The sequence below is a fragment of the Pleurodeles waltl genome, unplaced genomic scaffold (assembly GCF_031143425.1).
Source record: "Pleurodeles waltl isolate 20211129_DDA unplaced genomic scaffold, aPleWal1.hap1.20221129 scaffold_70, whole genome shotgun sequence".
NCBI lineage: Eukaryota > Metazoa > Chordata > Amphibia > Caudata > Salamandridae > Pleurodeles > Pleurodeles waltl.
This window is the reverse complement of record NW_027150391.1, coordinates 1,008,053-1,031,913: the sequence shown is the minus strand read 5'-3', so window position 1 is coordinate 1,031,913 and position 23,861 is coordinate 1,008,053. Positions and strand designations below refer to the sequence as shown.

At 45.6% G+C, this 23,861-nt stretch overlaps 4 non-coding genes across 4 annotated transcripts; 2 read left to right on the top strand and 2 right to left on the bottom strand.

Moving 5' to 3' along the window:
* Window positions 1-1,302: 1,302 nt before the first annotated feature.
* On the bottom strand, window positions 1,303-1,375 carry TRNAF-GAA (transfer RNA phenylalanine (anticodon GAA)). The gene has a single exon. It is a non-coding gene; the product is annotated as a tRNA-Phe (tRNA).
* A 1,652-nt stretch (window positions 1,376-3,027) lies between these two features.
* On the bottom strand, window positions 3,028-3,110 carry TRNAL-UAA (transfer RNA leucine (anticodon UAA)). The gene has a single exon. It is a non-coding gene; the product is annotated as a tRNA-Leu (tRNA).
* Window positions 3,111-4,119: 1,009 nt separating this feature from the next.
* TRNAQ-CUG (transfer RNA glutamine (anticodon CUG)) lies at window positions 4,120-4,191 on the top strand. Its single transcript has one exon. It is a non-coding gene; the product is annotated as a tRNA-Gln (tRNA).
* A 16,490-nt stretch (window positions 4,192-20,681) lies between these two features.
* On the top strand, window positions 20,682-20,763 carry TRNAL-UAG (transfer RNA leucine (anticodon UAG)). The gene has a single exon. It is a non-coding gene; the product is annotated as a tRNA-Leu (tRNA).
* Window positions 20,764-23,861: the final 3,098 nt, after the last annotated feature.

Genomic DNA, 23,861 nt, shown 5'->3' with positions numbered 1-23,861 from the left:
TGAGAAAACCCAACGCAACACCCATGGACCGGCCTCCAGATGCAGAATAAGGCAACGCAGCGACTTGCGTGCCTTGCCTTACTCCATATCTATGAGGTCATGAAAAGCCATGTAACGTGGCCTCACGTTGCCTCGTAGGTATGGGTCTACAGTCTGCGCCACGAGCGCATCACAAGAAGGGACGCTTTGGGGGCACCCGGGGCTTGTGTATAAGGCCCCATTGTCTGTTCCTTGAGACCACACGGCAGAGGCTACTGGGCTCCACCTGTGCCCCCTGGAGTTGCTGTCACTGCTGCCCGGGACCTGTTACTAAGGGACCTTTAACTGGTCACTAGGATAGCGCCCTGGGTGTAAAGGAATGAGACGCCCCCTCTGGTGAATACAGTGAGGCAGCGGGGGGCCACAGCGGTGACTGGGCTCTGAACCCCCACATCTCAACCCCCCAAAGCCTCCCCCCACCAGATCCCTGAGTCACTCACAGCTCTGCCACTGCTGACAAGTTATTGTTTGGGGGGTGATGTGTGGCGGGAGGGGGTGAGAGGGAGATGGGAGGGTAAAGAAAGGGCCTCCTGGTGTGTTAGAAGCAGGACCTGTGGCATATCGAAAAATGATGAAAGCGCTTTAAAAATAGAATCACTCACAGCTCTGTCAGTGCTGACAAGTTGCCGGGTGGGAGGTTGTTGGCTGTGACAGGGGTGAGGGAGATGAGAGGGTGAGGGGAGAGTCTGACAGGTGTTAGAAGCAGAGACAGGTTAAAAGTGATGAAATGACTTTAAACTGAACCCCCGCACCGAGGGAGAGGGCTGCTGTGCACTGAGCTCCGCAGAGATGGACAACCGCTCTTATTTCTAGACTCAGAATCCCGGCTCCGCTGTGACAAGCGCCGCGCACAGCACATGGACAGAGGGGCTGATGATGGAAGTTAGATGGAGGGAATGTCTCTCTCACGCCCGAGACCTGAGATGGTTTTAGATGACGAGTTTCCTCGGCAGCCGCAGCACCTGTTCCCGTCTCTAAAAATGCATTAAAACCTCAGATCAGTGAACGCGCAGGTTACACAGAAAACAGAAACTGTTCTGAGCATTAAAGACACCGAAGAAGAGGAGGAGTCCGCAGGTGGGATGAGGAAGGGATGAGGTGAGGAAGGAGGGACAAGGGACAGGGGTGGGATAAGAAGAATGATGGTTTGGAAGCGGAGAGGGAGGGGCAGGAGGGACAACGCAAAACCAGAGGGGAAATAAATGAGGGGAGTGTGGAGGAAATTATATATAAATACCAAAAAAGTCACAAAAGTGTCCCTGCTGCCGAAACCCGGGATCGAACCAGGGACCTTTAGATCTTCAGTCTAACGCTCTCCCAACTGAGCTATTTCGGCAGATGGGATAACACTATAGATGCAGCCCTTGTAGCACTAAGCAATGAGTGATGTGATGTATTCTGTGAGGTGTCACTGAGGGGTGATCTGTCCCCCTCTAAGTCGCTGTTAAATCCTTTTCATTGCGGTTATTAAGGGGGCTCCGGGTGCCCAGGATCAACCAGCGCCGGATGGAGGCTCTGTACCAGCACCGGGCACCTGGAGCGGCCGCACAAAGACTCCTTTTCCGCCCAAATTACATGAGAGAGATAAGAGAGTGCAGGAGAGAGAACCAGCTGAGAGAGAGAGAGATAAGAGAGTGCAGGAGAGAGAACCAGCTGAGAGAGAGAGAGCAGCACAGAAAGAGAAAGAAGGAGAGAGAGGGAGATGAGACACTCCGCAGCTTCCTTCTCCGTGACCCCCGCGGGGGTGAGAGCGAGCGAGCGGGGGGGGGGGGGGGGGGGTTGATAATAAATGCGTTTTCGCGTCAGACGGATAATAACGATAACATAACGCGCAGCTCCAGACCCCGCTTAGGAGAATCATTGGAAAAAGTCTTCAGTGGGGCGGAAATATGAGTGAGTGGAATAACTGACGCCCCAGGAGACAGTCATTGACCCGCGAATAATCTTTATAAAATAATAACAAACACACCCGGCAGTGGTGCTCTTGTCACCGATGCCAGACACCAGCAAACCACAGACATCCTGCGGCCCCGTGGCCCTGTGGATAACGCGTTGGGCTAATATGGAGCTTTGGAGACATTGAAGGGTTGTGGGTTCGAGTCACTATTACTTTTACACAGATTTCCTCAGATCATGGCTGGAACGGTAAGTATTCATCTTGAATCCGTGCAAGTAATTCTCCCAGGTATTAAACTCTCCCACCATGGCCTGTATTACAAATACAGCCCGGGGGGCGCAACAGGCGTGTGAGCTCCTTTTTAGCGCCCCTGGGGCACTATGGGATTACAGAGGGGGCTGCAGATGCTTGAGCCCCCCTCAGTGGTACTGACAGTGGTACTCTGCTGCCAGCGCTATCTCCAGAGTGTGATCTTTCCACATTCAAGTGATTTCAGACTTTTTCACCTGTGACCTAATGTTTTACTTGTGATATTTTTCTAAGAATGCTTGATGGGTGCTGTTTTAATTTAACATTTCCAGTCTGTAATACCTTTAAGGAGTGAGCTACAACCCTTGTTAGGTTTGCTCTTTCTACCAGTTCATAGTGAGCTGCTGCATGAAGCTGGGCTCTGGCTGTCAGTGCAGCTTCAGAGAAGTAAAGGTGACTGCTGACAAACTCACTCTTGTCACAAATCATGACTGCAGCTCCTGGGGTCAGCCTTGTAAAAACCCCAATAAAAGCTTCCGGGTCGCTCGTGCATGTTACCTCTCAGTCCAACCTGGAACCGGATGCGGAAAATGTGGCTCTTTCCAGAGTCACCGATTTATGTTTTTCAAGTTCTACAAAGAAACGTGATCTCACAGGTGCTCGTCACCCACAAACACCAGGGGGCGCTGCACTATGATTTCCCCACTTGAAAAAACATAACGAGATTATATCTATTTCAGATGAAAGAATGTTACCTTTGGGTTTTTGTAGACACAGCGGATAAACAGTAACAATGTGATAATTTAGAAACAAGATGTATATTTGGCTGAGAATAAAATCTCTACCAGAAGTGGGGCTCGAACCCACGCGGACACATGTCCATTGGATCTTAAGTCCAACGCCTTAACCACTCGGCCATCCTGGTAACCATATGCACCCTGCTACCATTCCATCCCACAAGTTTCGGAGCTGTGTGTGAGGCCCCGATGTCCTATAATGATATTGTTGTTAGAGTAAAGAAGACGCCATTCCCCACAGGAGGTGGTACCAGGTAGGTCCACAGGGAATAGTGTTGATCGGACAACAGCCATTTCACAAACTAACACTTCTGAATTACACTCAGTCACTGAGCAGCATGTCACGGTGTGAGCTGTGTGTACCTGTTGGAATTGTAGCGCTTGGAAGGCTCAGCACCGGCGCTACAGCGCTTCACTAACTTGCACTCTGCCCCGTGTGTAAACAAGATCCTGTCGGTGATTCCCCTGAGGCCGCCCCCTCTGAGCACCGGGCCAGGAGCAGAACCTGTCAGATGAGGCAATTACACATGAGATACAAATCTGACACCGAGGTGCTCTGACTTTATAGGGAGGCAGGTGATGGTACCTTGGAGGGGGGAGGAGCCTGGACTCGGCCTCACATCAACTCAAACATGTCCACTGATGCGGAAGTGACCGAAGTTTAACAGTGGGGTCACTTTTAGCTGTGGATTCTTTATGTGATGAAATGTGAGGGGCCAGACAGGAAACTACACTCACTCGTGGCAAATAATATTTAAACCATCTCACGGCAGCTCAACCAGCTCCAAAAGCAGCCCTGGAGCTGCAGTCCGCCGGGAAGAGGCCACAGTAGCGGAAAGGAGGAGGGGGTCACCTTGAACCCACCGCCCCATGGGATGGAAAGACGAGCCACACCTGAAAAAACAAGGTTTGTGAACTTTTAAAGCCACCTTAGCGTTGGTGACTCCAGCAGAAAAGGAAGGTGATTTCTCTGGCATCAAAAAGGGATCACGACCTTGAATTTACCCCATTATTTTAGCAGCATTGACTGACACCCCAGAGCTTCATTGGAAAGAGGTCAGAAATAATCAGTCCAGCGGGTGTCGGGGCCCTGCAGTCCAGGAATGAAAGCTTCCGGTGGGGGTGACAGTTTCAGCCGGTTCCATGGTGTAATGGTTAGCACTCTGGACTCTGAATCCAGCGATCCGAGTTCAAATCTCGGTGGGACCTGAGGTTTAATATTTCTCCATAATTCTACTTCACCCCGCACCAGTGTTGACAATGATCACTGAATAATGACAGACCTGTCACCTATCTATTTCGCTGGAAGCAGAACAGGTCGTCTTTTAGAAGCTGAAAGTTTTTATGGAGTGAAGTTGATAGAGTTCAAAGGTCGCCGTGTGAAGCTCCTCGTCTGACACCTTCACACAAGCGGCCAAATACCAGGGCTTAGTTTTCAACTCGATGCACCTGCCCTTGTTTTTGGGGACCCGCACAGATTTGTCTCCACCAGATATTTAGGAGCGGAGGGGCTTGAAAACTCAGAGAGGGGGGAAGAGAAAGACGCCAAAACCATCACACAAGAACAAAGCAGGAGCCTGTCCGGGGGAGATAAGGTGGCAAGGAGTGCCTGGCAGTTATTTAAAGAGGCAGTAGGTGTTTTTAACAATACCAGCCTTGGTATTTGGTGTCCAGAGAACAGTGGTTAATTTTTAAATAAACCTACTGGTGCCCAAAGCTCTCCTTGAAAACATTGAGATGTTGTAATTAAATGTGCGCACACAGACTACTGAGGCAGGTAATCCTAAAGCCATCTCAGACCTCTTTAATCCATTTACAGCCACTCCCGGCCCCTTCAGCTCACGCTTGCAGGTGACGCTTTTTCGTTTTTCTCTTCCTCTGTCTTTCCTATATGCATCTTTTGCTCGCAGTAAATGCTTGAGGCAGAAAAATAAGTGAACGGAATTACACTAAATTTGGAACAAAGCTAGATTCTGTTCTGCAGATTACACTTTTTGTGGTTTCATGTGAATCCATTCAGTAGTTTTGGAGTAATTTAAGGCCAGGAAATATAGATATCTAGGGACATGACCCCTCTGCAGATTCATTTGCCCCCGTGCTGATATCCAATTGGCTGCTAATACTTCAACAAGGAAGTGTTGGTAGCCATCATGGGACGCAGCTTCACCCGAGTCCCAGAAAACAAATTCCCAAAAAAGAAAAGGGGCCAGGGTAAAGTCACCCTGACTTCCTACCCTGGTGCTGGGGTCCCTGAGGGACCCTGCTAGGGCTAAAAATCATATATTTTCTACTTGTTTTGCCTGCGGGTGGGCCGGTTGCTGGGTTATTTGGGCCTTAATAGAGGAGGGGGCACACAAGGCCCCCCTTTTTGGACTTTAATAAGCTACGGGGACCATCACCTTCCCAGTGCATTTTTGCAAAATTGTCGGGGGACTGCACAGCCCCCGCACCCTGGGGACCATCAACTTACTGGGGCAGAATTATTTTTTAAGGTTGGGGAGGCCAGATGGCCTGGTGGGCTGTAGCCCTTGTGACCACTACCTTCCCAGGGCTATGTCCGTATTAGAGGGGGGCTGCGCAGCTCCGTTGAGGAGCCATTGATGGCCCTGGGGACCGCCACCCGCCAGGGTCAGCTCCTGCTATGTTCCGTGGTGCTTACCCCCTGGACATAGCTGTTTGCTGTGGCTTGGCTACAGCTTTGAACTGCAGACAAGCCACAGCAAACACTGCAGTTTCTGAAAGTGGCACCTGTCAAGCAGGTCCTGCTGTCACAGAGTGGGGTTTTCATGGCTGTTCCCTGAACACAGGTATGCATGCAGGGAAAGGAGATGAAAGGTTTGCTTGAGCAATTAAGGAGTTGCTGTTAAAAGCAACTCCTTGTTTGCTGAAGCAATGGGACCGCAGGCTTCCCCCGTAGTCCCAGATAGCCCATAAAGAGCACGTACTAAGAAAAAAATATAATAGTCAGGGACCTCAGAGGAGGTCTTGAGACTTCCTCTGCTGTCCCAGATAGCCCGTAAAGGGCATGTACTAAGAAGAAAAAAATAGTCGGAGACCTCGCGGGAGGCTTTGAGACTTCCCCCACAGTCCCAGATAGCCCATAAAGGTCAGATTTAAAATTTTAAAAAAATATGTAGGGACTGTGGCTCCCTTGTGGCCCCAGATAGCCCAGAAGGGCTAAAAAAAGAGCATATTCAACAACAAAAAAACAATAGCTCGTGTGAAGGTCACAGACATTCACACTGTCTGTTGAGGGTTTGAGTCCAGCCAGACTCATTTCCCTCCTTTAATGTTTTTTTAGGTAGAAATTTTTAAGTCTTATAATAAAGGTGATCTTACACTTTTTACATGACAAATACATTTTTGTTTTAAAAATGTGCAGAAATATCTAATTTTAAGTATATCATACATCAAAGCCTAAAAACGTCTCTATCTCTCTCCCTCTCACTCACTTTGTCTCACTCTCTCTTTCAATCTTGTTCTCCCACTCACACACCCACTCAGACAATTACGCATCACTCACAGACCCACTCAGACACTCATGCACCCACTAACAGACGCACTCAGACCCTCATGCACCCAGTCACAGCCCCAGTCAGACCCTCACGCACCCACTCACTGACCCACTCAGACTCTCACACACCCACTCACAGACCCACTCAGACTCTCACACACCCACTCACAGACCCACTGACACCCTCATGCACCAACTCACAGACCCACGCACATACTGACGCACCCACTAAAACACTGATGTACGCACTCTCACACCCAGACACTTTCCAAGCCACTCTCACCCCCAGATACTCCCTCTCACACCTATTCTAAAATCCAGGCACCAGTTATAGTTACCTTAAGGCACAAGTTATAGATACTTGAGCTAAGTTTAAATATAACTGGTGAAATTCTATGGTTTTATCCATTTAAAATATATGCCTAACTATAACATCCCTGTAACCTTTGGTTTTTCCAGTGAACATATATATATATATATATATATATATATATATATTTTCTTTCTCACTAATGTTGATTTATTCAGTACAATAAAGGTTTTAGTTATAGGAGACATATAAATGCAACCATGTCAAAATTCTTTTCATCTGAGCCTCCTCAACAACACAATCATAATGTTCCAAAATCATACCTTAAATGATACGTATATAGAATAAGTACTTCCACCATATATGTATAAGTAGAATTAATGTATTTCTTTATATAATGCATATCTCTGCACATGTACGTAAAGTTATCTCCAATCTACGTTCAAAAATTAAGTTTCAAAAAGATAACAAGGCCAATGTTAGTAAGGGAAGGAGGGGCCACATTCACACGCCTCCTTTGACCCCAGGGACCACCACCTCCCTGTGTCTAGGCTGATTTTCAATAGGGGAAGGTGGGGCTGTGTTTGGCCCCTGGAACCACCACATCCCGAGGCCAGGCCATACAAATACAAATGGCTGTGGGGACCACATTTCCCAGACCTGTTCCCTATGTCCCTAGGTGCCCACCCTTGAACATAGAGCACAGTGTAAGTCTGAAAGTAGCAGGTGGAATCAGGAAACTGCTATCGCCCACTGGGAGTAGACTTTTTATCTGTTTCCCTGCCCACTGTCAAGCAGGCCGGAAAACAGATTAAAAAATTGCTCCCACATGCAGGGAGCAGCATTTTTTGCTGCTCTCTGCATGCAGGAGCATTGCTGGCTCCCGCTGGAGGCGGAGAGCTGGCATGGATCGGCTGGGCAATCAGGGTCAGCCCACGCCCCCAACAGTGCACACTGGTTGCCCTCGCTGGGGCCAGGAAACCCAGCAAGAAGTCACCAGGTCCTGGTGGTATGGTGTCCCTGGGGCCTAAATCGGCCGGGGGGGGATGAAAGCCCCCTTCCCTTTTACTAATTGGCTAGGCCCCACTGAATGGGTTCCTGGCCCTGCTGCCACACCCCGCCGCACACGGCTGTTTGTGGCATGGGGCTGGGTGACTATGGAGGGGTTTCCGCATGGCCTGGCCGAAGGCTGTGCACGCCGGTGGATGGATTAATGTAGGGTAATTACATTTTACTTAACATTTAAAAAAAACAGGAATTCACTGCAAAAACCAAGGTTACAGGGATGTGATAATTAGGAAATAGAATTAAAAAAACATTTAAAGTTCACTAAAAAAGCAAAGGTTAGAGGGACATTATAGTTAGGTTCAGATTTTACACTCACAAAACCATAGCAATTCAACAGTTTATTTATACTTATCTCAAGAATCTATAACTCGTGCCATAAGGCAACTATAACTCACATCCCTGCCATGCACTGCTAATTACCCTGTATATGACATCCGCAATGACCTCTTTTATGACATCATTCATAATATAACTGCAGCATTTGCAATAAAATCATTGATGCGAAAATTGTGCATGGCGGGGATGCGAGTTATAGTTACCTTAGTGCACTACTTATAGTTTCTTGAGCTAAGTATAACTATTACTGTTGAATATGTATAATATATATCAAAACAAAACCCTTTCAGGTTTAGTGTGATGCATAAATTATGCAAAAGAGAAGAGAGAATTTTGGGTAGCTCCCAGATTTAGGTGGAGAGCTGCTCCAGTATAGAGCACCCTACAACACCAGTGACACTCAACAATAGCTCACCTCAAATGTCTGTTTTTCTAGCAAAGTTTTTAAGCATAGGATTAGCACAATGCCATCCTTGTCAAGCTGTAAATGACAAAAGTCTTTCACCACTCCAGGCACAGTATTACAGCTTTGAATTGATAAAATGCTATTCAAGCCAACCTGGAATGAGCAAAAGAAACCCCTGGCATGTGTTTCACTAGCATTGAAACTCTTCAGAGAGGTTTAGCTGCGCTCCACCTAAACTGGGAACTACCCAGAGAAACCCCTGACATGTGTTTCGCTAGCACTATAACTCTTTAGAGAGGTTTAGCTGCACTCCACCTAAACCGGGAACTACCCAGAGTTCTCTCTTTTCATATATATATATATATATATATATATATATATATATATATATATATATATATATATATATATATATATATACATATATATATATCAATGGTTTTCAAACTTGTTAGGGACGCACTCCCCCACCCCCCAGTTGGAAAAAATATATAATTGGGCCCCCCATTAGAATTTTCCATCACTATTCAATTAAGTTGGCAATGTTTAAATATGTCTAGACTTATTTAAACATTGAAGTTAACTTCTGTTACCTTTTTACAAATGCAATAAACATTTTTCTCCTTAAAACAAAGCACTATTTTCTTTATTATCCTTCCTTTGGCCAGAGCCTGGTACCCCCGCTGGGATCACTTGTGGCCCACCCCCCAGTTTGAAAACCCCTGATATATATATATATATACATTGCAAACAAAAGTGTCCTCAGTGAAAGCGCACTCCCAACAGGTTAAAATAGGGAAATAACGAAGTCAGTAACTCACAATGAATTCCTTTAAGAATTTTTGTTATTCCAGGCGTTATCTCAAAAAATCATCTCTGGACACGTGTTTCTGGGTTTATCCCGTCATTAGCAGAGAAAAACTAAAAAATATATCAACCTTGTTGGTGCAGCCATTGCTGGAAGTGTTCCAGACATCTCTTTCCTTTTTAAAGACCACGTGCATGGCTCATTCAGCTAATTTAATTGCAGGCACCTGATCAATCTGTTTAGATACCAGCTCAAGTGCATGCCGGTAGTCCTGCACATTTGTATTGCACCATAAGTGGGTTGCTGGAGCCAAACAAAATAATGAGAAAAGTACTTAACCTCAGTAGGTGAATTCAAAGTGAATTTCCAAATTAACTGTGAATGTCCCAACCTGCTGCTCAAAGTGTGACAATCCATTTTAGTCACAACGACCTGCTCAGAACATAGTGGTGCTGCTTTCCCAGCAGGACAAGCTGGTGATTTATTGCAAACAAAAGTAAACCGGGAACTACCCAGAGCAACCCCTGACATGTGTTTCGCTAGCACTATAACTCTCCAGAGAAGTTTAGCTGCACTCCACCTAAACCGGGAACTACCCAGAGTTCTCTCTTCTCATATATATATAGCAATGGTTTTCAAACTTGTTAATGCCGCACCCCCGTGGGAAAAAATATATCATTGGGCCCCCATTCGAATTTTTTATCACTATTCAATTAAGTTGGCAATGTCTAAATATGTCTAGACTTATTTAAACATTGAACTTAAGTTCTGTTACCTTTTTACAAGTGCAATAAACATTTTTCTCCTTAAAGAAAAGCACTATTTTCTTTATAATCCTTCTTTTGGCCAGAGCCTGGCACCCCGCTGGGATCACTTGGGGCCCACCCCCCCAGTTTGAAGACCCCTGATATATATATATGTATATCAACCATTTGTTTCTGGTACAGCTAAGAGCTGGAAGGCAAAAACAAATGTATAAAATTGTCAGGATTCTTATGTAAAATGGAAATTATACATTTTTTGCTATAATAATCATTTTAAAATTATTTAGACAGCATTTAAACACTTTTTAACTAGATTTTTTCATGTGTTTGTCATTTTAAGTGCATGTTTTCTAAGTGAAGAAATAGCAGATTTCACTGCTTTTCACATTGTTTTTACCATCCTGGTCTTAGAAACACGGTGCAGGCTAATGATAGAAGCATTTGCAATGCATTAGGTCTCGCATTTTTAGGTAAAGCGTGCAAGTGTTGTAATCATCAGTGGGCTTTTAACCACGCCCACTACATGCCCATCAATATCACTCATTCATGGTCTTGCCTTCCAAAAATCCTTTGTTATCATTGGTTAATGTTTTACGTTTGTCCCTCATTGGGGCAGTTTTGTTACTGCCTTGGTCATCTACCCTGTCACATGGATAATTGCACGTTTGGCGATACGTTTGACTGTGAGCAAACTTCTTTTTCCTTATGTGTCTCTCCTTCATGCTCATGGCGGCCGTGGCACTTTGAATCGGCTTGCTAATATCAACTGTTTTACTTTTCAATTTCAATTTATGCGGCAAGAAAAGTCCAGTTAGGAATTTACAAGGTTAATAGCTCTAACTCGAGCAAACGCTTGCTTATGGTTATGGCTATTGCCATTGTAAATGACAATGTCTGTTGCCATGCGTTTTAGTTTTAAGTAGAAAATGCTTTAATTATACCACTGGCACAGCCAGTCTCCCATGCAAGTATGCTCCAGTTTTAAGTTAAAAAAAATATTGCTCAGCAAAACAAACACAGTAAACTTAATCAGACAATTAGTGACATGGCCAAACTACATGTAGAAACAAGCATTTACAATTCAACGGGTCTCGCATTTCGTTGAGTTAGAGCTATTAGCGTTGTAAACTCCTAACTGCACTTTTCTTGCCACATTAATTGTAAGAAACAAAAACGAGCGCAATCTCGCTGTGTAAAACTCAGCATGATCGCGCTACGAAATAAAGAGAAAAAGTAGTCCAGAAACCATACGAAAAACATGAAACCTCAAATGTTTTCAGTACTTTGGTCAGTGTGCTCGTGGAGAGCTAAACACCGGAAAAGGCATGACGTATGCATGCCTTCCACTAATGAAAGCAAGCGGATTTTAAAATGCATGCCCACCAACCAATGAAAGTGGCTGATGTAACATGGGCGTGGTTAGAAGCCCAATGAGAGATTACAGCAGGGGGAGTGCTTTGCGCTCTACCCTAAAAGAGTTAGCAGCACACCTATTAAGGACTGTCCTCACCACCGCACTATTAACGTATTTCACAATCACGCGCAGGACATCAGATTTCGGGAGCAACTTGATTTTAAAGTGAATGATGATGATTTGATATCCCTGCTACTGCGAAAATACTTGTGAAGACTTCAGGCCTGCAAAACATTAAAACGATAAGCTCAAAACACACAGCAGCAAAATAAAAGACGACCATAACCCTTTACGTACTAATTTTTGTAGCGTGCTTCAAATAAACGATAATTCGGAACCTACTGCCAGAGCCTTCTTTTTATCCGCCTGCCTATAAAGAGTACTCCATGCCAACTTCCCAGCCTGTGGTCCAGGGACCCCTGAGGGTCTGCGACACCTCCTCAGGGTGTCCGCGACTGCTTAGAAATTGAAATAGTATTAACAGATTAGGTCTCCAGCTTTCAGTAATGACTCGGTAGGAAGCCCCGGATTCCCATAATGGTCCAATGGGGAGTCCCCCGGTTCCATTAATCATAAAGTGGGGTCCACAGATGTCAAAGGGTTGGGAACCATTGCTTCATGCTATTCAGAAAGAGTTCTGTCATAAACACAGAAGCAAGGATCTGCCAATTCCAGCTCTGGGAAAGATCACAATTGTGTTACTTCCAAATCAGACAGCCGCTACTTCCACCGAAGCCATCATAATAGCATCCTTAAAAGAGAACAGGAGCTCTAAAGAACATGCTGTGGGACTTTAGAGTGGCAGGCACAGTTACAGAGGAAGGATGAACTTGGATACTATAAACACTGGTTTAGTGGAAACCCATAAACCCTCACCATCTTGCCAGCAACAGCGGACCAAAGAGGACGAGACTAGCCCAGAAATGGTTGAATATGTGCTTTCGAAAAGTGGCCTAGAAAAATAAATGAGTCTGAGAAAAATAATATTGTAGAAACGGGAAATGCAAGAGAACAACAACGCCAAAGAATGCTAGACCAAACAAAATCACTGTGGACCACACTATTTATACACATTTCACATAAAATGAATATTTATTGAGCTCACGCTTGTGCCACGTCCCCAACAAACAAATGTGATCTTGAGGGGTGGTTTAGATTGGAAAAGATGCTGTGCATAGTTCTCTATTCAAAACAAAATTTTGTGCAGAACAATTTCTTAAAAGGAACATCTCTGCTGGAGTAAAATTCAAAAAAATAGTTTGGGAGATAATACAGTCTTGGCATAGCTGCTAGTGAAAATGTCCCTCTGCAACATGGCCTTCCTTTTAGGATTGTATTAGTGACACCTAAACACAAGGCTCAACTGTTCAACAAAAAACATACCTTCAAACATAAAGCACGGCATCGAGCCGAGAGGAGAAAGGATTGCGGCTCGGAATAAAGGAAAAACTGAAACCAGGAGGAGGAGGGGCCATCACATGCTGGAACAGGAGGAAGCCTGACGTGGTGCGATGGCCAAAAAATGTTCTCTTAGTGAATGCTCCCTGGACGGGAACTTAGCACGCAAAGGAGGGACATTTAGCACAATGCACCAATGAAAGTGAAGCATTTAAGACAAACACAACAAAGAACAAAATGCGAGACCGGGCATGGTTAAAAGCCCTTATTGAATACAACACGTCTTGCAGACAGCGCTGCGCGCTGCCAAGCTCGCCCTAAAGCCGGCATGTGATAAGCAGTCACTGCACGCAGTGTTTGGGTCTACGACATGCCACCCATTGGGATGCAGAAGCACTTACAGAGTAACAACCTTACCCCAGCACCGGAAGAGCAGGGACAGCACAGTGCCACCATGCACTTCTGTTACCCACAGCTGTCATCATAAAGGGTGCAGAGCTGAAGAGACTCTAGTGCCAGTTTCGCTTTGATAGCTCTTATTGCAGACAAAAGAAAAAATTAAAAAAAGGCTTGTATCCTATGAGAAACTGGGTTGTTGGTTGAGGGGGTGAAATTCTACTCTACCGACAGCTACAATCCTTGTCAGTGTGAGCCCCAAAAAGACACAAAATTAACCTGGGATTGACCCTCTGGTAGCTTGGCAAAAAAGGCAATCAGGCTTAACTTAGAGGCAATTAGTAAAATATTTATGCAGCACTTGAACAGTAATAATGAGAAAACATGTCACCAGAAAAATCAGACACCAGTTTAGAAAAACAAACTTTTAATAAATCATTTGACAGCAAAATGACAAAAATCCAATCAGTAGAATCAGTTATGATTTTTTAAAGTTTAAAGTGAAAAATAGCATGTAAGAGATCAACAGCTGACATTCAGTCACACAAGATCGGGGCTAAGTTGAAAGTTATTGCTGATCGCGATGGAGCACGGTTCAGATACACAAAGTGGATTGGGCCCGGTCTCCGCTTACCTTTGTACTTAGAAGAAATTTCAGAGACAAATGTCTGAGAAGGTAAAGTTCAGCTGGACAAGGCAGCTGGCGTTGTCCGAGGAGGAGGTATCGTCATCGGGGAGTGTATGGAGGAAGTTGCAGTGAAGGTTTCTATGTTCTGACTTAGGCGGTCATTATGAACATGGCGGTCTGAGCAGCCATGACGGCGGTGGTGGTAATTACCGCGACCGGCATGGTGGCCCAGGCCACCATATAATATACCTGGCAGAACTGCCACTGGAGCAACTCCGCCACAGCCAGGCTTCCACCGCCAGGCAGCCTGGCGATGGTGGAGTTATTTATCTGACAGGGCAGCGCTGCAAGCAGCGCTGTCCGCCGGATAATGTGCCTGATTCCACCGGCCTTGAAAGGCTGGCAGAATGGGTGCCTCTGGCCCCTAGGGGGCCCCTGCACTGCCCAAGAATTTGGCATGGGCAGTGCAGGGGCGCCCGTGCACAGCCCTGTCGCGCATGTCACTACCCGATATACGAGCAGTGATATGCCCGACGGATGCTGCTGCACCCGCTGCACTGCAACATTGCCGTCGGCTCCATGTGGAGCCAGTGTCAATGTACAGGCCCTGCATTCAGCTGGGCCGGTGGGCAGCTGAATTATCATAATTTGGCTGGTGGGGTCTTCTGCGCGCTGGCGGTCTTTTGTTGACCCCCAGCTCCGAACTCGGCGGGTTTTCCGGCCAAGTTGAGGGTCTTAGTCTCTGATATGGAAGTCGTCAATGGCTAGCTGGACGAAGATTCAGGCTGTGTCCGATGAGGGCTCTGGGAGGCAGAATACCCTTCCAGAGAGAAGCCACTGAACAGGATGTGCTGTTGCAGAAAGGAACACAATGGGTGCTACTGTGAAGTCAAGGTGACTGACAATGCACCTTGGGAGGGTTCGTGGACATATTGGTTCCAGTTTCCTCTTGGTTCTCAGAGCACGTTTTGGCAGAAATGCTTGTAAGTCTCAGGTTTTGGATTTGGGCTACCTGGGCACCTTTAGCACCACTTCCAAGGCCCCAGGACTGAGAGGGCACCACTTGGAGGATCAGGACTCACTTAGGCCGGTTCCAGGTGCAAGTTCAAGATGCTTAGAGCCTTTCATGTCCCTGGGGTTCGGATCAAGAGGACAGCCAACTAGGCCTTAGAGTCACTTTGATAGCCCTGGGTTCAAGCAGGAAAGCAGGTCTCAAGCAGCAGGTCAGTTATTGTAGGAGGCTGGCCTGGCTTGTAGTGGGTACCGAGGGGTACTTACACTCTGTACCAGGTCCAGTGATCCCTTATTAGTGTAGAAGGTAGCTATAGCAGAGCAGCTTAGGCTGAACTAGGAGACATGCAAAGCTCCTACTATACCACTGGTGTCATATGCACAATATCATAGGAAAACACAATACACAGATATACTAAAAATAAAGGTACTTTATTTTTATGACAATATGCCAAAAGTATCTCAGTGTGTACCCTCAGTATGAGGATGCCAAATATACACAAGATATATGTACACAATACCAAAAATATGCAGTAATAGCAAAAGGAAGTAATGCAAGCAATGTAAAGTTACAGTAGATTGCAATAGGAGCACATAGGTATAGGGGCAACACAAACCATATACTCCAAAAGTATCATGAGGACAGCCAACTAGGCCTTAGAGTCACTTTGATAGCCCTGGGTTCAAGCAGGAAAGCAGGTCTCAAGCAGCAGGGCAGTCCTCTTGGTGTAGGAGGGCAGTTCTTTGAAGTACACAGCCATCCACAGGCAGCAGGGCAGTTCTCTGAGATTCCTCCCACATCCAGAAGTGAACTGAAGAGTGGATTTGAGGGTACTAATTTTATATTTGGTGCCAGCTTTGAAGTAGGAAAAACTTCTGGAGTTTCTCCCCACAACAGTGTCTGGAATTTCCTGACTCTTTGCTCTTGTCCCAGGATGTCTCTGGTCACAAACGGCTAGTGAGTTATTTGTGAGTGTGCTGAGGCAGTACATTTTAAGTGCCAGTGGCCTATCAGCATGGCCCATCCTGCCAACATCCAGTCCTCTTTTGATGTGGCTGTATGGAAGGAATAAACGAAGGCCAAATGCCAACTACACCTAGTCCTGTGACTCAAGAAGCAGGGTGCAGGTACCAAATGATTAGGAGAAGAAAATACTAACTTTCTAAAAGCATACAAAAATTGATGGATGGAATGCATGACTTAACCTCAGCCACTGGTAATCACTTGGGGCCACACCCCAATCCACTGTTACTTGTCACACCATGCCACCTCAGTTTGGAGCCAGCCATGTGCAAATCAGTCGCAACTCTTATCCAATGAGAGTAGCGCAGCCTGAACTACCAGGCCAGGTTCTTCCTAAACCCAAAACACAAGCAACCCAGACCTGGTTTCGTCCTTGTTATGGGGTCAGAAGTTTGGTATGGCTTGGTTCCAGTGACTCAGTGTGCACGGGACTCACTTCTGGGCATAGCTGTCTCACTTAGGCTGACACAAAAAAGTATACAAAAAAACGATGGATGGAATGCATGAATTAATATTATTCACTGATAATCTCCCTGGGCCACATCGCAATCCATCATTATTGTTCACACCATGCTACCTCAGTTTGGACCCAACCATATGCAAATCAGTCTTGACCCTGCCCCTCATGGGAACAGTCCAGCCTGAGCTGCCAGGCAAGGTGGATCCTGAACCGGGGTCATTGGCTGTATGGCTGAATTGTATATGGCTTGTAGGTACATAAAGAAGAAACATAGAATGTAGCGTCCTCTAGGGGCTCTTTCTATGGTTTCATATTTTGTGGCTAGGAAGTTGTGCCCTCTAGGGGCTGTTTTTATGGATGCATTGTATGTGGCCTGAAAGTATATAAAAAGCATACTGACGCCTGCTATGTTCAGTTTGAAATTTATTTTTGATATAATTATGTTGATTGTGATTACTGATGAAGGTCGCTATGCTTTATTAATATTAATAATTGACCCATGTTTATGATTGATTATTACATTTTCTCACACATTGATAGTGTTTTAACATGTGGTTTGTTGTTTTTGTAATGTGATGACCCTTTATAGAGCTAATAGGCCACTTTATTTATAATGATGCCCTCCTATATCATGATGTGTTATCTAGTATAGGTGGGGGGTATTGTGTTTTTGGGGGTCATGACCCTTTTGCGGTTAAATGAGATTTCATAATGTCATCTAAGGTACTTTCTGTCTGTCTTATGTACATATTTGTAAATAAATGCATAATAACTAGCAATGTATGTGTGAGGGATAAGTGTATGTTTCCTTTTTTAAAGGAATAGCACAGACTGGACAATCATTTATTGATTCGTATTGTTGCGTGCCAGCGAGCGCTGAATTACCAGCCCCACGCCACATCCCTTGAGCAGGCCTTGGACTGCTGTGATTCGCTGCCCTGAGATATTCAAGCAGTACAATGGGGTGCTTGGCTCGCAGTAAGGGGAAATTGTGGGCCTATTACTTGCACAGACCTCACATCCTGCACAACTAATACCCCAATTACCTACGGTGAGGTTGCCTTGGTGTTACAGTACCAGGCTTGAGAATCTTGAAGGTACCACAGGACTAACATAGGCGTCTGACCCCGCTGCTTATGGCTTTGACGGTGAGCAGCAGAGGTAGAGTGCAGGAGCTGTCCACAGGCCTGGCCCTGCACGGCACCTTCCCAAGTGTTCAAGCCCACTCTACATGACCTTTGGTGGTGCACTGAAGGGGAGGAGTGCAGGTCCTGATGAGCTCTGGCACTGCCCCTCACCACCCATGAGCAGTGGCCACACCCCACCCTCGGTGGGCATCTGACATGCACTATACACTGCCTATAGCTGTATGTTGCAGGGGTGGGTGCATAGCGTGGTCTCCCGGTTTTGGCCAGGTTCTGCGCTCCACCCCTCATTGGTGTCCAACCCCAGCTGTTATTGGTTTTTGTTATGTGCAATGGGGGTGGGCCACAGGCACCAAACTTTCTAGCTTTTGGTAATCTTCAAGAGGTCTTTGCAAATTACCGGTCCAAGTTTCTTTAAAATTTGACATCATTATGCTCAACCTTAACACATTTTTTAATTGTTATTTTTCAAAATACTCAACAGATTTACACCAAAACAACAAAAGTGCAGTCCTTGAATAAGGTTCTACCTTCAGGCTAAATTTAGTGCAATTCTGTTTATTCATTTTTGCTCTGTGTTGAAGACCAAGAAATCCTATTGGGTTTAAATTGCCACTTTTGGGACAGCTCGTTTCTGTTGTTCCTCGCTTAATGGATTGCTTGAATACTTGCAATGAGCAAACCAAAGTAGTTGAACTTTTTTTTAAAGTTTCATACAAATACGTCAAATAGAACCAAAGTTAATAAGAAAACTACATTGTCTTCGTATGAAAACTCTGCCTAACTTACTTTCGCCAGTAGGTGGCAGTAGCAGAATCCATGAAGTGTGCATCTCAATGGCTTGTAAGTAGTCACATTCCCCAAGGTATCAAACCACGGATGCCAGCTCTAAAGGGTTGGGTGCCACTCTAGGTCTGGGGTCAACGCCAGGGCACTGGATGGCCCAGTAGACTGGTTTGTCTTTCAACTGGAGAGATTTGATGGACTTTTGGATGAGTCTTCTTTTGTGATCCGCTCAGCTCAGCGGAAGAGCTCTATTGGTCAGGACGGACAGTCAGGCTGCAAATTCTCACATAAAGTGACTGACAAGGGGAACTAACTTTCAGAGTCCTTCCTTTTGGCACATTCTCTTCTCTTTTCAACAAAACTCACATCTCACTTCATTCAATGGACTTGTCTTCTGGACATGGAAAATGATCAGTGTCTATGAGTTATCATGAGAGTGGATACAAAACGAGGAACAGGCTGTTTTGAAGCCAACCACCAACCAATCAGAAGTTCAACTGACCCAGCATTTATGAATGAGTTATTTTCTATTTCCTCTAATGGGGATAGCAGAGTGAAGCCTTCTGTGATCCCAAATGCGAGCAGAAACTTATATCTGTGCATATTAGATATATTAGCAATTCATAGTTTTTTATATTTATAAAGTGTCAGTAAGGACATATACATGGAGCCCTCATAGCTGAAGTTATAGAGGATTCCGATAGTCATTGTGTTGTCAGTAAGGTCTATGCTCTTTGAGATAAAATCATTTTCTCATTACCAAAGCTCAAGGCTCATCCTTTAAGCTGGTTCCGTGAGTCCCTCCACGTCTTCTGTGCGCTCTGTGGCTGTACTTGGTGCAGTGAGTGTGCATACAGAGCCCTAATGTGAAAACATGAACGCTCCCTTGAAACAAAGACAGGTGGTAAAAAAAAAAACCCTTGTGCAAAGAATAAAGAATGTGTGTCCTGGGACAAAGCCAGTGCTTAATTTGTGCTTGTTGTTTCCGGTGCTGAGCAGTTATTTTTGAGGGCAGAACTTATTTTCTGCCTCAGGCATTTACTGCGAGCAAAAGACACATATGGGAAAGATGGAGGGAGAGAAAAACAAAAAAGTGTCACAAAAGGAGAAAGCAGAAAGCTGCAGGAGTGAGCTGAGGGGGCTGGGAGTACCTTTAAATGGACGGAAGAGGCCCGAGATGGCTTCAGGATTACGCTGCCTCAGTATTCTGTGTTCGCACATTTAAATGCAGCAGCCGCGTGTTTAAGAGGAGGGCTTTGGGCACCGGCACGTTTTTACTTACAAATTAAGCACTGGACAGAGCTCCTCATGCAAACGCCGCCCACCCATCTTGTGATGAGTTTAGTAAACACAACAGGCTCTCTGTAGAAGCAAACCACACTGCTGGGGTCTCCAGAGGGGCAGTGCCCTCTGCCTCATGGGAAACCGAGACCCCTCAGAATGGGGTCGACCCTTCTCCACAAATAGCTGAGGAAGGTGCTCTAGTTGAACCACGGGGCACCCACTACTCCCGTTAATAGCGCAGGGTAGAAGTGCTGACGGGTGCGCCGCCTTGAGTCCTGTTTCTAGGAGCCAGGCCGACGTCGTTGTACTGAAACTACATATACCTTGCTCTCGCTGCAAGGAATTTCTTCCCATTCCACAAAACATATTAATCCGTTTTTTTTTAATCCCATGATCGCTTGTTTTCTTTCACGGTAAACCAGTTCTTTGTTGGTTATTTTGTTGCCACAACTGAGAAAAAACACACGAGGAGGTTTGTGAACTTTTAAAGCCATTTTAGTGTTGATGATTTAAGGGCCCGGCTGCTGGAGAGAGCTGCGCCCCTCGGGGCTGAAAAGGAAAATGATTTCTCTGCCAATACGAAGGGATCCAGCGATCCTGTGGGACCTGAGGGTTTTATTTGTTCAAAAAAGCGTGTACCCCACAGTGATAAAATAGGTCAGCAAACAATAGCATCTGGGGACATCTTGTAAAAGCTCAGAGTTCACGGAGTGACGTGGATACAGGTTAAGTGAAGCACCTGGGCTGAGAGAGCCTCGCGCTTTGAGCTGCTAGTAGCAGACACTTGGGAAAACACAGAGAGGGACCTGTGGGTCTTCCCACCTCTGAACCTGTCGGAATTGGAGACATCACTCAGAACAAGGCACCCAGTGATCCCGCCCCTCGCTCCCCCAGCTCTTGTTCCTCCCCGGTCCACACGTAAAGTGTCAGAAGTGTGTACATCAGGTGGTAGCGTGGCCGAGCGGTCTAAGGCGCTGGATTTAGGCTCCAGTCTCTCAGGAGGCGCGGGTTCGAATCCCGCCGCTGCCAGCAGCATTTTCTTTCTCACTCATCACCAAACCATTTATAAACTAGAAATGAAACCCTATTCCCGCGATGCTCCTTCCAGGGCGCCACTGAGGTGTTTTGCTCTTCCTGGCTGTCTCAATAATATCTAGACACTTAATAAAGAGCAGCTAGGTGTGCTATATATATTCTGTATATCATACATATTAATGAAAAAACTGCAGCTCAGGTGGCAAGAAAAAATATCTGGAGGTTTTATACAGCCAGTGAGTTAGAAAGGAAAAACGCTAGTTCTCATAGCAAAATAAATCTATCTCTTTAAATGTCTAACTGCAGGGTATTCTTTTTCTATCACTTAATTACGCTTTTGTCTTGTATTTGCAAAATGATGCATCAATTGCTGCCTAATCTGCATATGTTAATGAACAAAAGTGTTTCTCCCCGTTCTGAGCATTAAAGGTTCCAGCAGCGCACTGATGAAGAGGAGGAGTCCGCAGGTGGATGAGGAAGGGCTGAGGAGAGGAAGGAGGGTGAACACAAGGACAGACGGTGGAAAGAAGATTGAAAGCGGAGAGGGAGGGGCAGGAGGGACGACGCAAAACAGCGGGAAAATAAACGTGGGAAGTGCGGGGGAAATGATAAATAATAAACAGTCTGTTATGTTTTGATTCCGCGCTGTGTTCGGCGGAATGTTGGCGTCTAGTGATTCTGGAGGTGACAGTTACTGAAGCTCTCCAGAGTGGCTGGATGCTAGGTCGCTTGTAGAAATAAACCTTCTACTTGAACTTACCTCTGTGACAGATTTGAGCTTATTCACATCAGTTTGGCGACGAGGATCAAGATTAACGCGACCTGGGTCGGCCCGATTTGGATTTTCTGTGTGCCGTTGCTTATTCCTCTTCACGCTGGTGCACAGGCGAGAGTGGTGCTGATCTCCGTCCGGACCCGGCAGCAGGTGTTTATTTGATGTTTGCGGGCGCGCCCATCTTCTCTCGACTTTCGATCTTGCCTGCCAGCACCTGTTCGGCAATTACGGGCGCCCCCGTTTTAATTGGTGTTCTGACTGGAGTTTCCCCTTCGTGCCGCGTTGACGAGCAGCCGGGGGTTTTATTATTTGACTGCTTGTTTCAGGAAGGACACCACTAGTTCTTCCGGGGGAGCAGGCTGGTTCACGTCAAATCAGCGCATTGATTGGAGGAGGCAGACTTGTGGGTGGCATCTTCAGACTTGGAACGCGTAGGAAAAAAAAAAAGAGGAAAATAAAAACAGGGCATTGTAGGAGCCTCGCTGAGACAATGTACTGTTATTGGTGCATCGAGGCACGTGACATTAGAAAAGAGCTGGCATCTTTGGAGTAAGGAATAACTGTACTCTAACATTGTACTGTATTGTGTTGTGTACAAATTGTCTGTGCACAGTTATAATGGCTACCCAGACCAATATTTCCCCACCACCATTATTTCTATCTCTTCCAGGTATTCCAACTCTTCCTTGGGAAGATTGGATAGAAATGCTTGATAATTATATTGTCGCTTTGGATGGACAAAGTTTTTCGCCACAAAGAAAAAAAGCTATTCTTCTAAGTACTTTGGGGTGCAAAGGTCAAAGGATTTTTAAATATCTTCCCCCTTGCATGGGGCCCAATGGCCATCCTATGGACGATGTTTTTAAAGAAGCCATTAAAAGATTGGAGAACAGGTTCGCTAAACAAACTAATCTAGTGCTAGCTAGATATAAATTTTATACTCAACCCCAAGACCATCATGAATCCATTGATGATTTTGTGTCACGGTTGAGAGAGTTGTCTGTCAAGTGCAGGTTTGGAACCATGACTGAAGAACTAATAAGGGATCAACTTATTGTTCAGTGCCGCAATAAAAAGATTCAGGAGAGGTTGTGGGCGGCAAAGGATCCCACATTGCAAGAAGCAATTGACCTTGCAAAAGTCATGGAGGAATCGAGACGCTGTATAAAAAAATTAGAAAGGAAAGAGAAAACTGTGGATGTTATGGCTTTGTCAAGCAATTCTACAGGGTTTCAACAGGAAACTGGAATTGTACCAAAGAAAGGGGGGTATAACAGGAGCAAGGGAAAAGAGTGCTTTCGGTGTGGCAGTACTTTTCATTTAGGGGACTCCAAGAAATGTTTTGCTGTCAACAAGGAGTGTCGCAAGTGTGGTCGTAGGGGGCATTATCCTCGGGTGTGTAGGGAAGGTAACCTATTTGCTAAAGAATCTAAACCAAGTATAAATATAGTGGAAGAGTGCTGTGAATCTGCTGGTGAGGACAGGATACTTGTAGTTGAGAATGATGTGACCATGAGAGTGAATGGGAGTGACCGCAGATGCTCTAGACCATCGGCTCTTTTCTCTATTGGTATTCCATAGGTATTCCTATGGTCATGATTACGGACAATGGCACTCAATTAACTTCGAATGAGATGTGTTTGTTTCTGAAGAATTGTGGAGTGCGTCACACTAGAACGTCCCTATATTATCCTCAGGGTAATGGAATTGTAGAAAGAATCAATAGATTAATCAAGGGGACAGTACAGCTAGCTCTTGCTAATCGTTGTTGTGTGCGGAAAATGATTGTTGATGTGGTACGTGCCTATCGTTCCACAATTCACAGTGTTACTGGCAAGTCTCCTTTTCGAGTGATGAGGGGGCGATCGATAGGGTCGAAATTGATTCCCCCCTGGCTTCAAGAGTGGGTTGCTTCAGGAGGAGTCAAGATGTCGAGTGGTGAGAAGGTTGTTATCCCTCATCACAACTATAAGTTGAAGGTTGGGGATTGGGTTAAAGTCAAGTCAGGAAGAGTCAAGGGGGGTGTTTCGAGATTTAGAGGCCCTTTTCGTGTGAAGAAGGTGGGGAAGTTTCAAGTTGAGATTGAAGGAGGGGAGAAGTGGAATCTGAGAAATGTGGCTTTGTATCAGAGAAGTGGAGCATGTGCCCGTAGTCAAGAGGTGGAAGAGTGCTCGAGTTAATTTTTCTTGGGAAATGGGAGTAAGATGGATGTTGATTCAGAAGCTTTTGCCTTTGGTGTGAGTGATGGAACCTGTGAAAATGCTGGAGAGGTTGAGATACAAAGCACGAGTACAGCTCAAGGAGGTGGGATACAAAG